This window comes from Cornus florida, unplaced genomic scaffold (assembly GCF_030987335.1).
Source record: "Cornus florida cultivar Cherokee Brave unplaced genomic scaffold, ASM3098733v1 CherokeeBrave_3.0.0_Hap2_Chr09, whole genome shotgun sequence".
Classification (NCBI taxonomy): domain Eukaryota; kingdom Viridiplantae; phylum Streptophyta; class Magnoliopsida; order Cornales; family Cornaceae; genus Cornus; species Cornus florida.
In genome coordinates, this window is record NW_026775579.1 from 24,031,983 (window position 1) to 24,044,546 (window position 12,564).

Here is a 12,564-nt window from a genome sequence, read left to right on the forward strand (position 1 = left end):
CCGCCACTGTTTTGTTTATCTCTAGTAACCCTATCAGATGGAGGAACATAAAGCCTTTTCTTAACTTTACTCTTATTCACATCAGTATGCTTTTGTTGTGAATGATCACCCTCAACCTCAGCTGTAGGACCACCCATACCTTCATGAATATCAACTAAGTCGAGGATCTCAGTTACTGCCCCATGTTTAACCACTTCCACAAGACCAGTATCATAATCCCCATCCAACTTTGAATTATCACCATCCTTAGAACCTGATATAACTTCTTTAACCCCCTCAGAATCAAGAGTAGACCTTAAATCTTCTCGAACATTATTTTTATCAGCATCCCCCAAAGAAAGCCATGTATCCCCTTCATCCACCACCTCAAGGGTCGACCTCAAGTCTTCTTTAACATTGTTTATAACATCAACTCCCAAAGACAGGCTTGTGTTCCCTTCAGCCACCATTTCTAAACTAACCCCATCCTTAAGGCCTTCCTTGATATTAACCCCAACCTCAATACCTTCATTCGAAACATCCTCATCTATATCTTCAACCCCATTTCCGAGCAATGCAAAGGCATTAGAAGTAGTCACAACAGCCTGGCCAACACCTAAATCATTACTCTTTGGCATACTATTAACCACCTTGTCTGCAACACTACTATCAATTAGTTTACCTTTCCGTTTAATCACCCACCTGTCCACTACCTTCTTGGGTTTAGCTTGTGTAACTTTCTTAGGACAAGTATCCACCATATGATCAATTTTGTGACACAAAAAACACACCCGAGGCTGCCATTCATAATTAATCAACACACTACAATCGCACCCATGCATATTGATAATCATGCTATCAGGCAACATTTCAGAGATTTCCACCTCAATCTTGACACAGACAAACCCTCCTTTATCTCTGAATTTAACTGGATCATCCATGTAAATCGGATGAAAGAAAGAAGAGCACACTTTAAAACTGACACAGAATTGCGAAAATACACTGGAAGTCCATAAATCCGAATCCATATCGACACTGAATCCATTTCTTCCCTTTCCAACACCACATTTTTACACTACTATTTCATATTGATCAATCAACCCTCAAAGGTGTGAATACGAGATAACACATGTTGCACCATTTCTTCTTTCTGGAATCTCACCATGAAAAAACCATTCTGTAGATAGACCACCATAACATCTTTTGCCCACCATTTCTCAACATAGGCCTTGAAATTATGATAATAAGGACGCTTCCCCAAAACATATCCCACTACTGAAGGTTTTCGGTGCTCAATTTCTTGAGCTACATCATCAATAGTAATGGAAACTTTAGAACCACTACTAGAACTATAATATTTGAGATTTGTAAATGCTGGAGAAGACGAGGATGGAGAATCAAAACAGCTTCTCCATGAGAGTTTGGGTTGAGTTATAACCTCATGCAAGCCCGGGGACGCCGACAAAGGAATGGAGGAGGAAGAACCCTCCCCTATAAGGAAATACCTCTAAACGTAACCCTAGAAGCATGCAAACCCTAACCCTAAAAAAAAAAAATTTCTTTTATTTTATTTTGTTACTTTTCTCTCTAATTTTTCTTTTGCATTCTTTATTTCTATGCATTTTTATTTTACTTACCTTTTATTTTTGTTGATGTATATACATGTTATGTTCAACAAACAAAAAAAAAAAAAAAAATAACAATCTTTCAAAGTAGCATTCCGTCTTGCAAAAGACGTTAAACTTAGCATCCACATGACACATTGTGTCTTTTATCTCTTGTATCATACATGTTCATTTTCATTTTTACGTCTTTATTTTTCTTGCATTTTGTTTCATTATACATACTTTCATAAAAAGAAAAATATAAAAACTTTTCACCATTGTGCCCTTATGTGTAGTCATGTTACTTTCATAGTTTTTATTGGGCTTGATCTCATATCTCTCTTTCATCTTATGTTATATTGCCTTAGAATGCATGATTTGACTATTCTTATTCCATTTAATATTTGATGTGAGTTTGCTAGTGTGGTTATTCAAATAGGTTGTTGATTCCAAGTTTGGGGGAGACCCTTTTCATATTGGACTATTGCCGGGCTTCATGTTTTCGCCACCATGGTATACTCTTTCCATCTTTTCCATTGTTCTCATTGCACATTGAGGACAATATGCGGTTTAAGTTTGGGGGTAAGGTGACCTTGTTGCATTCTACTTAAGTTTGAGATTTAAATGCATGATTGAGTTTGAGATCTAATCTAGCTATGATTTTGATCTTTTGAGGACCATGATACTTAGAATTTAAAAATTACTTAACTTGAGAGTCCAATACTCCTTGTATGCCTTATGGATGCCATTTAGGAGTAAATTTTTTTTTTTTTCTCAATATTGATATCATGCTTGCACTTGTGGTCCACATCATCTTGATTTTGTGATTGTTTTGAGATCCACTCAAGGATTCTACACTAGCACAGGCGCACACTAGCATTCATTTATGCGGTACATGCTTTGTTAACTATTAATTTGGTTATATCCCAATTGAGCTAGTAGTGCATTGAAACTTTCATTCTTGATTAAGGTGGATAACAAACCATTTTCATTGAGTAATCGGGATTCTAGCCTCATCAAGCATTGAACTTCTCGTGCCGAAAGATTGAGGGCCCAAACTCTAGGTTAATAATTGAACTTGCTACAAAAAAAAAAAAATGGTTTGCAAAAAGCAAATAAAAAAGTGAGGACTTCTCCCAAAAGGTGAGAAGTGGGAAATGATTGATGGAGGTAGTTTTGATTTGTAACCTAATCCATTTGAGCTTGCAAGTCCTTAGGGGTGTTTAAACACCTAATGCCCTAAAGCCGTCTGGTTTGGGAGTCATTGACCTAACGCTCGACCTCATGGATCGCTAGAAAGCTTAATAGATCAACACATTGCACCATGCTTCCATCTTTGATCCTTAGGGATAGAAAAAAAAAAAAAAAATTGAGTGAAAAGAATAAACGCACCTAGATGAATAAAGCTTTAATAAAAGGTCCACTATTTGTCTTGATGATCGGTACTAGATTTGTGTGCTAGTTTGAGGGTAAGGATGCGATCATTTCTTTAGTTGGCTTAGATAGCAACATATTTGATGCTGGTCCACTTAAAAAGAATCATAGAGTTGTTTTGATTTGCATGATCATTTTCTTGATGTGTAGAGGATCATACTTGTTTGCTTGATGTTAAGATTTTGGGAGATTGATTGGAAAGGGTTGAAAAATTCCATACTTGAGGTAGTTTTTTCCCAATACTTGTTTGCAATAGTGGTGCCTCTTTTGTGAGAATGAGCTTAATATTTATGGGAATCATTTCTGGAAACCCTCACGAGATTTCACTCATCCACTAGGGGTAATTTAGGGGTTTAAAAGGCTTGTTGCATACGCTAATTGCAATCTTGTTCCCTATGAAAGTGGCATTATCCATTTATTATGAACTAGTTCATAGTTGTTTAGTTGTTCATTTCATTCCTTTACCTTGTTGTTTATTGTTAGGGCTAGCAATATTGAAGTTCGGGGGTGTGATGAGAGCTGAAAAGTGCGCATTTAAACCCCTTAAGCTTGAACATTCTAGGACATTTATATATTTTATTTTCCCGTTTTAGACTAATTTCGTGTTATTTCCCTTTTCAGGTCAATAAAGTTAAAACGAGCTAAAAATAGATTCTTAAGGCCATTTTGGAGTCAAACTAAGTCTTAGTGAGAATCTAGAGCAAAAGGAGGCTGATCTGGAGCAAAAGGTGGCTGATGCTAAAAAACTGCCAAGTTTGATCGATCGAAGAAAATTAGATCGATTGAACCAACTCTGATCGATCGAAGAAAAGTTGGGTCAATCGAACTTTGAACCATTGAAGATATTTTGGATCGATCGAAAATATGCTGGCAGTGACCTGTCTTATTCCCATGGGCCCAAACTCCACCTACCACATAGTTGCGGGATTAGATATTTTTGGGGTTGTATTTCTGACTTAGTGACTGAGAAAAGGACTTTGTATTTAAAGGGAATTGAACCATTTTGTAAAGAAGCTTTTTTATCATTTTATTATTACATTGTAATTTTATTTTCTCTCTCTAGAAAAGTTAGAGATTAGGGTTTGAAGAAAAGAGAAGAGTGGAGGCTCCAAGAACACATCTCAAGATCTTCACACTCTTTTTCTCTAGAATTCAACAAAGAAGAAGGGGACGAAGATGGAGCCATGCTTGGGGATTGCCCTTGAGGGTTCTGAGATCATATCCACCTCCTCCATAATTAGCTAGACTTCTCCTTGGGGCTTTGATGAGCCCCAAGTTTGTAATCTAAACCTCTATCTCTTTCATACTTTTTGGGGAATAATATCTTGTGATTAGTGTTCTAGCCTTGTGAATTTAATGAATCTTGGTACATTTCTATGATTTCTATGGTTTAATTCTTCCTATTAATTCACTAGTTTATTTACATGTCTATGTGTGATTAAATTGGGAATTATATCTCACATGATTCATATGGTTTAATTCTTCCTATTGATTCTCTTTGTGATTACATATTGTCTTATGTGTGATTATTTGGGAATTGATCTCTACACTAGTTTTTCTATATTAGTTGCATGTCAATGTGTGGTTGATTACGAATCTAATGATGGCTAGACATGGTTTTTATTAGATGGGTTTGTCAATTAATTTGATGGATTATACTTATGTTTAATGGGTTGTTCTATAATTTAATTCGTGTTTGTAGGTAGGTAGACGATCTTTACTTGATTTGATATTCTATGGCTTATTATTGCAAATTCCATGATTCTCTGCATTGATGTGTGCTACAATTGTGATTAGTTTGATGGGTCATGCTTAGAATTGATGGGTTGTGCTACACTTAGTTTATTTGTCGGTTAGGTAGATGATTTATACATGATTTTGATGGTCCATGCTTAATATTGTAATTGGTAGTCTCATTTTATTCACAAGAATGTTTTCCCCAAATTAGTTGAAAGTGTGTGTTCTAGTAAACGAGCTTGGTGACGATTCTAATGCACCCCAAGATCTCACTTCTCATATCTTAAATCCCTATTTCAACTTAGTTTATTTTAATTGCATTTTAATTAATTAAATTTTAGTGTAATTAAATAATCAATCTCTCCTTTGCAATCTTGTGATCTACTAGAGTCGAAGTTAAATTCTAACACGTATAATCCCTTGGGACGATCCCTACTCACTCTTGCTACGTTAGTAGTAGTGGTGGTAGTGGTTTTTATAAATTTAAACTTGACCTAAAAGGCTTTTCTTGAATTGCACATTCACTACATTATTTTGGCGTATACGAGTGGCCTCGTTAGTGATCGATCACGTGGTCGAATGGATCATGAAGGTGCTCAAATCGATCGAACCTACAAAACGACAAAATATTTTTGAAAATTTTGAAATTTGAACTTTGACCAATTAAAAATATTTTTGGATTTAAATTTTTTTTATTTTTTTATTTTTTTAGATTTGAATTTTGAAATTTGAAAAACCAAAGGGAAGAACACAGATCGATCAAAGAATGATCGATCGATCCAACATGTGAAAACCTACAAAAAGCTTCGAATGATACAGAGAGAGATGAAATTTTCAAAGATTCATAAATTTTCTAAGTATAGAATTAAGATTGATCGTAGGGGAAACTGGATTGATCGAGGGATTCTTTGAACGATTGGAAAGAAAGTTCGAATGATACACTGAGACTTGAAATATGTAGAGAATCTTCGCACGATGGAACATAGACTTGAGAATATGCAGAGATGATGTTCGATTGATCGAATATCTCTTGAGATCGATCGAACATAAACTAAATGCCTAATTTGAAGATGAAAGAGCATACATACCCCATCAAAGTATCAAACAAATATATAATCCCAGATTATATTTAGACGACGCAAGAAAAGAAAAGAAAAGAAAATAGAAACGAGGGAGGAATAGGGTTGGAAACCTTACGAAGCACTAGTGTTTAACGTCTCTAGCAAGACATTGGGCTTTTTTAGCCCGGATCGAAGATCTTAATGTGCATCCCCTCCTTAGTAGGGTGAAAAGAACTTTGAACCCCACCCAACAAATTATTCCCTGAGGAACTTGTTAGATTTGGTTCAAGTGGAATTGATGGTCCTTTGTCAACAAAATCTTTGGGCTTCTATGCCCTTGCAACACTTGACTTGAAAATGCTTCCTTTTAAAGCCCTTTTAGAAAGCAAAACATTTGATTGTTCAATACCAAGCAAAGACTCATTTTTGTCAAATTCATTTTCAAGACATTTTTCAACAACACATACTTCTTCATGCTTTTCCATAGAATTGGGGGTTGAATTGAAAATGTTCAACTTCACCTTCATATGGCCAAATGAAATTTTCATTTTCCCCATCCTACAATTAATGTTGGCATTAATGGTTGCCAAGAAAGGACGGCAAATGATAATGGGAATTTGGCTCTTGGGATTTAGGACCAGTTTCGTGTCAATGACAATGAAATCAATCGGGAAGAAAAACTTATCAATTTTAATCAAGACATCCTTAATGATACCCCAAGGCTTTTTAATGGATCGGTTGGCTAGTTGTAAAACTACCGATGTCGGTTTTAAGTCACTTAAGCCCAATTGAACATAAACTGAATATGGAAGAAGGTTCACACTTGTTCCTAAATTAAGAAGAGCCTGGTTAGTGATATGATCACCAATGATGCAAGAAGTAGCAGGTGAACTAGGGTCTTTGAATTTTGGGAGTGTGTTATATTACAAAATGGAGCTCACTTGCTTAGTTAAAGCAACTCTTTTTGGTGCTTGGCTCTTGTTCTTCCTCTTAAGGGTGCAAAGATCTTTCAAAAATTTTGCATAGGCCAGAATTTGTCTAATTGCATCCAAGAGAGGAAGATTGATCTTCACTTGCCGAAACTTTTCAATTATCTCATTTACTTTGCCTTGTTATTTTTCAAGAGAATTGGATCTTTTTAAGGCATCTAGGAACGGAGCCTTGGGCTCAAAAACCTTTTCACAGTTGTTTTTCAAATCTTCCTCAACAAAGGGTTCTTTCACATGCAATGAAGGAGGAATAGAATGTTAGACAGGACGGGTGTCAACTTTTGGTCGCACCTGTTCACTCTCTTCATTTTGAACACCAATTTGATTATCAACAATTCTCCCACTTCTCGAAGTGGTCACCGCATTCACATGTTCAATTGTGTGACCTTCCGACGAGGAATTGGTCTTCACAACAAATTATTGCTTGGGTGGTGGATTCATAGGCATTTTCCCTTTTTCTCTAGCATTCAAGGTACTAGCTATTTACCCGACTTAGGTTTCTAGCTTTGCATTTAATTAGGAATGGGAATGAAGTAATTGGGTATTTGCCTCTAAAGTATCCAAAGTGGTTAAGACTTTCTCCTCAAATGCGGGACTCCTTGAATTCCCTTGAGAATATGAAGATTGATTTGGAAAGTGAGCGTTTGAAAATTGGTTTCCGTGTGATACTTGGTAAGATGATCTATAACCTTGGGAACCTTGGCAACCTTGGCCTTGCATTGGGGGCGGAACATACTTGCCTTGAAAACTACTTTGGGGAGGGTTTGAGCCTTCCCCTTGGCTTTTCTAAGAGAAGTTTGGATGGTTCCTCCACCCAGCATTATAATGAGTGCCATAGGGATTATTCCCTTAGTTAATAAATGCGACATTCACTTGGTCATGGTGTTCACTTTGCACATGTCTATGGGGAGAATTAGAAGTAGAATGTAAAATAATAGAATAAGTCATACAAGATTCATTTGAAGTTTGATGAGTATGATTAGGGGAGGAAGATACTTGATTCGCTGAATTTTGGTTGATCAAAAATTGATCAAACCTTTAGGATAAAGACTTCACTTCGGTGGCTATATCATTCGAATGCTCAACTTGATACTTTCATTTTCAATACAATTGAATTAGGTCTAGATTAATCCATACAACATAACAAAAGCATATTTGAATACAACTTAACAAGAATCACATTATCCATGCAATTCAACAACAAAAGAGCATGTTATACAATGCAACAAGGTTTAAGTTCTCAAAGCCATCAACTCAGAATCTAAAACACAAAATAACAGTAGTGGTTCATGCCACCTAACGTCTATGTTATAAATGAATCAATAGGATCAATCCTAAGCTTTATTAGAACGTCAAAACATGATTTTCAATATCGATGCAATTTAACCAACATTGGAACTTCCAATACAACGCATAAAACACAATTTCGCAAAGTTAACATCCTGTAACTTAAAATGGAACGACAAATAAGAAACAACAAGTTACAACATCATCTAGTTATCAACTTGAAAATAAAATGCGAAATCAAACAAAGTGGATACTCGGATGTCACACCGGATCAGACCGACAGCATAGATACTTTAGGGTTACTAGCCCATGGGTAACCTCCCTATGTGCGCACTAGACTATATATAGAGGGACTATCCCCCGTACTAGAACCACGTCCTAGCCATAGTCAAACAACGACATCCCCAAGTTTCCAAAATCAACAAGTTGTGCAACAACGCATATATCAACAGGAATATGCAAGATAATCAACTATCTACTAAGCACAACCAAATTTGAAAACCTATACAATACATGCTCTAAATCCACAACTAATATGATATGATGAATGTCGAATCTTCAGTGTGCGATTCGTTACACGCTATGCATGAAAGATGTTAAACACGAAGTGTGCAAATCATTACACAAGGCAACAATATATTCAATAAGGAAAACATATTCTAATGAATACAAACATAGCAACTATGTTATCCAATGTTCAAAACATAACCAAATGAATATACAACATGTCCAAGTCCATGATTTGAATATAGAAACCACTTCTAAAACACAACTAGATCATGGAGCAAATTGATAAAATTTAAATAGATAAGCACAATTAAATTCTCTAGATTTCCGATTCAATTTCAATTAACCTCAATTTAATACATGTTAAAGGGCATGGCAAGGTCAACACCTATATCCATTCTAAAACTCAATTAGGTTGTTAGAACAACAAAGTAGAACTTTAATTAAATCATGCTAATTTAAATCCCAAGGTTTTAAAACAACTTCAGATAGTCCCAATTTAATATTTACTAGTAAACAAGTCATGGCCAATACAAATATAAAGTTAAAACCTTAATTAAGCTATTAGGACTACAAAATAGATTTTAATTAATTCTTTTAATTAAGATCTCTAGATTTTCAAACTTAACCAAATGCTCTCAATTTAACATATCTTAGAGAATATGCCAGGGACTAATGTAATATCACATTACAAGTTTATTTCATTCAATTTAAGACCATGTGACTTAACGTTTCACTAAAGTTAAATATAAATTAAAAGTTGTAATTCTCATGCAATTAATCACAATTTAATATATGTGAACAACCACACCAAAGCTTAATTTTCTAGCATGCCACAATTCAATTCCAAGTTGTATATCACCATGAGGATTAAATCTTAAACAAGGAATTTAATTAAATGAAAGATTTGACAACCTAACCGAATATTCTAAATCAAACATATATGAAGCTATATGGCATGTAAGTCAAGAATATCAAGTCGGAATTTAAATAGAGTGAATAGTGCACTCGGGGCAAATTAATTAATAATTACTAATTTTCAAAACACCTCTAATTACTTTCAAATTCAACTATGTTGGAGAACATGCAAAGGCCTAATTTAATATGCTAACACATATTGATTTTAAGCTAGTTAAGGCCATGTGAATTATTCTTTCACCTAAGATTTATATTAAATAAAATCTTTAATACTTATTCAAATGTTCCAATTTTAATACACGACAATGAACATATCAAGGGGCAGTATAAAATCGTGCTACATGTTTAAACCAAGTCATGAGCAATCGGGAAAATTAGATCCCATACAAGAAAAATAAATAATAAAATCTCTAGATTTTATATTTAATCATGCAAACAAGTAGCATAAGTATCACAAGCATGCTATATAACAAGAATTTTAACCTAAAACATCCCCTACCTCAATTTGAGATGAAAATCTCAAATGCCATCAAAATGGAACGGCTCCGAATCCGACGAAACTACTAGATTTTGTCGGGAACAACGCCGTGAACATAACCCCCATGAAATCCCCATCAAAATCATAACTTGACCTCAAAACAAAACTCAAGAAATGGTCAAAACTGAATTTTAATAAGGGGGAAAGGTAGAGCACGGTGAGGGGAACAACAAACGTTAAGGCCGAAGACTTTCCATCAAGGAAAAGTGAACCAAAAGATGAGAGAGAAGATGGCAGCACCCCTTGGGCTGCCATGGGAGTTCCAGGTCGTGCATGAAGAGGGGAGAAGATGAAAAATGAAATATTTCACCCCCCTTTTATAGAAATCTCAAAAAGTGCCCCGAACGGGCCCCGCTAGGTCCGAAAAAGTAAAATTTGAGCAGACACGCTTAAATGGTAAAACTTTGTGAATGAAAAAGATTTAAAATAATAAAATATAAACAATGGAAGAAACAACATCAAAAACTGAGTCCCGAGCAAAAAGTTATGCCTAAAACAAATTTGGCGCTAACTCGGGCCAAAAACCCTGAAACTGGAAAACATCGTCCAGAAGGAAATTTCAAGAGTACACAACTTGACGAAATGTGAAAATGAATCTTGTACGAGGATCCAGACTCAACACAAGACATTTTGCATTAACTTTCATTAATTGCACAATGGCCCCTCCAAAAAGTGAAAACTGCATTTATGACCCAAAATGAAAATATCTTCCAAAAATATTTTCTTAAAAACCCCTGAAATAAAATATCTTTAAAAGATATTTACGAGAAACACCCCAAGAAAAGAAAATAATTTCAAAGAACTTTGCATCCATGCCCCTATGGACACCGGGAGCAACCAGAGTACTTTCTTGCAAAAGTGAAGATACGTATTTCGAGGAAACCACTCAAGATGAAGGCATGTGAAGTCAAAAACCAACTCCGAGCATGAGAAGTGAGGTTATGCCAAAAACTGACAAACAGAGATAAGACGAAATAGGGAAAATGACAGAATAGGGAAAAGACGAAATTGCGCATAGTGTCTGAAAAACGAAAAATGCGAAAATGACTCGGTCCTCAAAGAAAGTTATCAATTCACATGAAAGAGTCTCAGAAACCAATTCTGAGCACTCGAGATGACACTAAGCGACACGAAACAGAGCTCAGAAAAGAAAATTAAACGAAAAAAATTCATTTATCAAATTTCAAGAAAAAGGAAAGGGAGGCAAATGACCGGGTCTTTACAACCTACCCTCCTTAAAATAATTTCGTCCCCGAAATTAGGAACATACCAGAGAGAACAGAATAATAACCGAACAAAAGGTCAAATCAAAGGACAACTCACAACGCACTGAAGGACAAATCCCGAAGTCTACAGATCAATTGAAGGAACGCGAAACCAAGAACTGAGGCAACACCTCATACGAATCGGCACATTAACTCAACGTCAACTACCGAGAGAATCCCAAGACAACGAAACGTTGAAACATGATAGAAGAAGAGAGTGACAAGGCAGTACGAATAGTGACCAGAACCCGCCCACACTTACTCGTCAGCAAGGTAGCATGACAGTATAAGGCACTAGTTCGTAACATGCCCTAGTAGGGAACTTTTCGATACCAATGATATCAATGTCGAAAATGGTCATTACCAAAGGCACTACGGAAACCAGGCATTTGCAAGAGTTGGGGTAGCTAATCCCAAAACTCTGACAACAATGACACTGGCACCATTACGCTTAAGGCCTTAGATATAGAAGGCACGAAGAAAAAGGAAATGAAACGGTGCCTCCCTGGCCCACTTCTCAATCCACTAGACAAGGAAAAAAAAGTGAATCGCAGTCCTCTACGCTCGCATGAGCTTTACTCGCATCAATCAACAGAACAAATAAGAAGGTTCCCAACATAAGTCCTTACAGAATGAATTTCTCCTATCTAAGGAAACTCGTGAAACAAGAATGCATCTAAGGGATACGACAGATCCTAAGAGACAATGCCAAAAACAGACATAAAAGGGGATAGCTAACATGCATCATAGCAATGGACTATCTACTCAAGGTGCCACATAAGCAAACAGACATGTTATCAAATCAAAACATGTTATTAAGAGCATATATACACATAAAGTATGCTTAACAAGTAATAGATGTCTCAAAGCACCTAAACATGGGAACATGTTATCATACAAGACATGTTATCAAAAAAGGCATGTTATCAAGATATAAATGACACATCAAAACAAAACAACGTGAGCATGATATGCACCCAAAACCAGTCGTCCAAGGTATTCGAACCCGGACGCTCTGATACCACCTGTGACGACCCTGGTTTTTAGGCCAGCGTGTCCTATGATGAATCGAAGATTGACCTGATAACGGATCCAATATGCGGAAGCAAAAACAGAAAACAAGACTCTAAGAAATCAAAATGACCTTCCATGAGGTCATGGAACTCAATGAGAACTGACGTGGAAGCAAAAGACCAAAAATATGACAAATAAGCCCCTAGGGGCAAAATAGTCATTTCTAAAAAC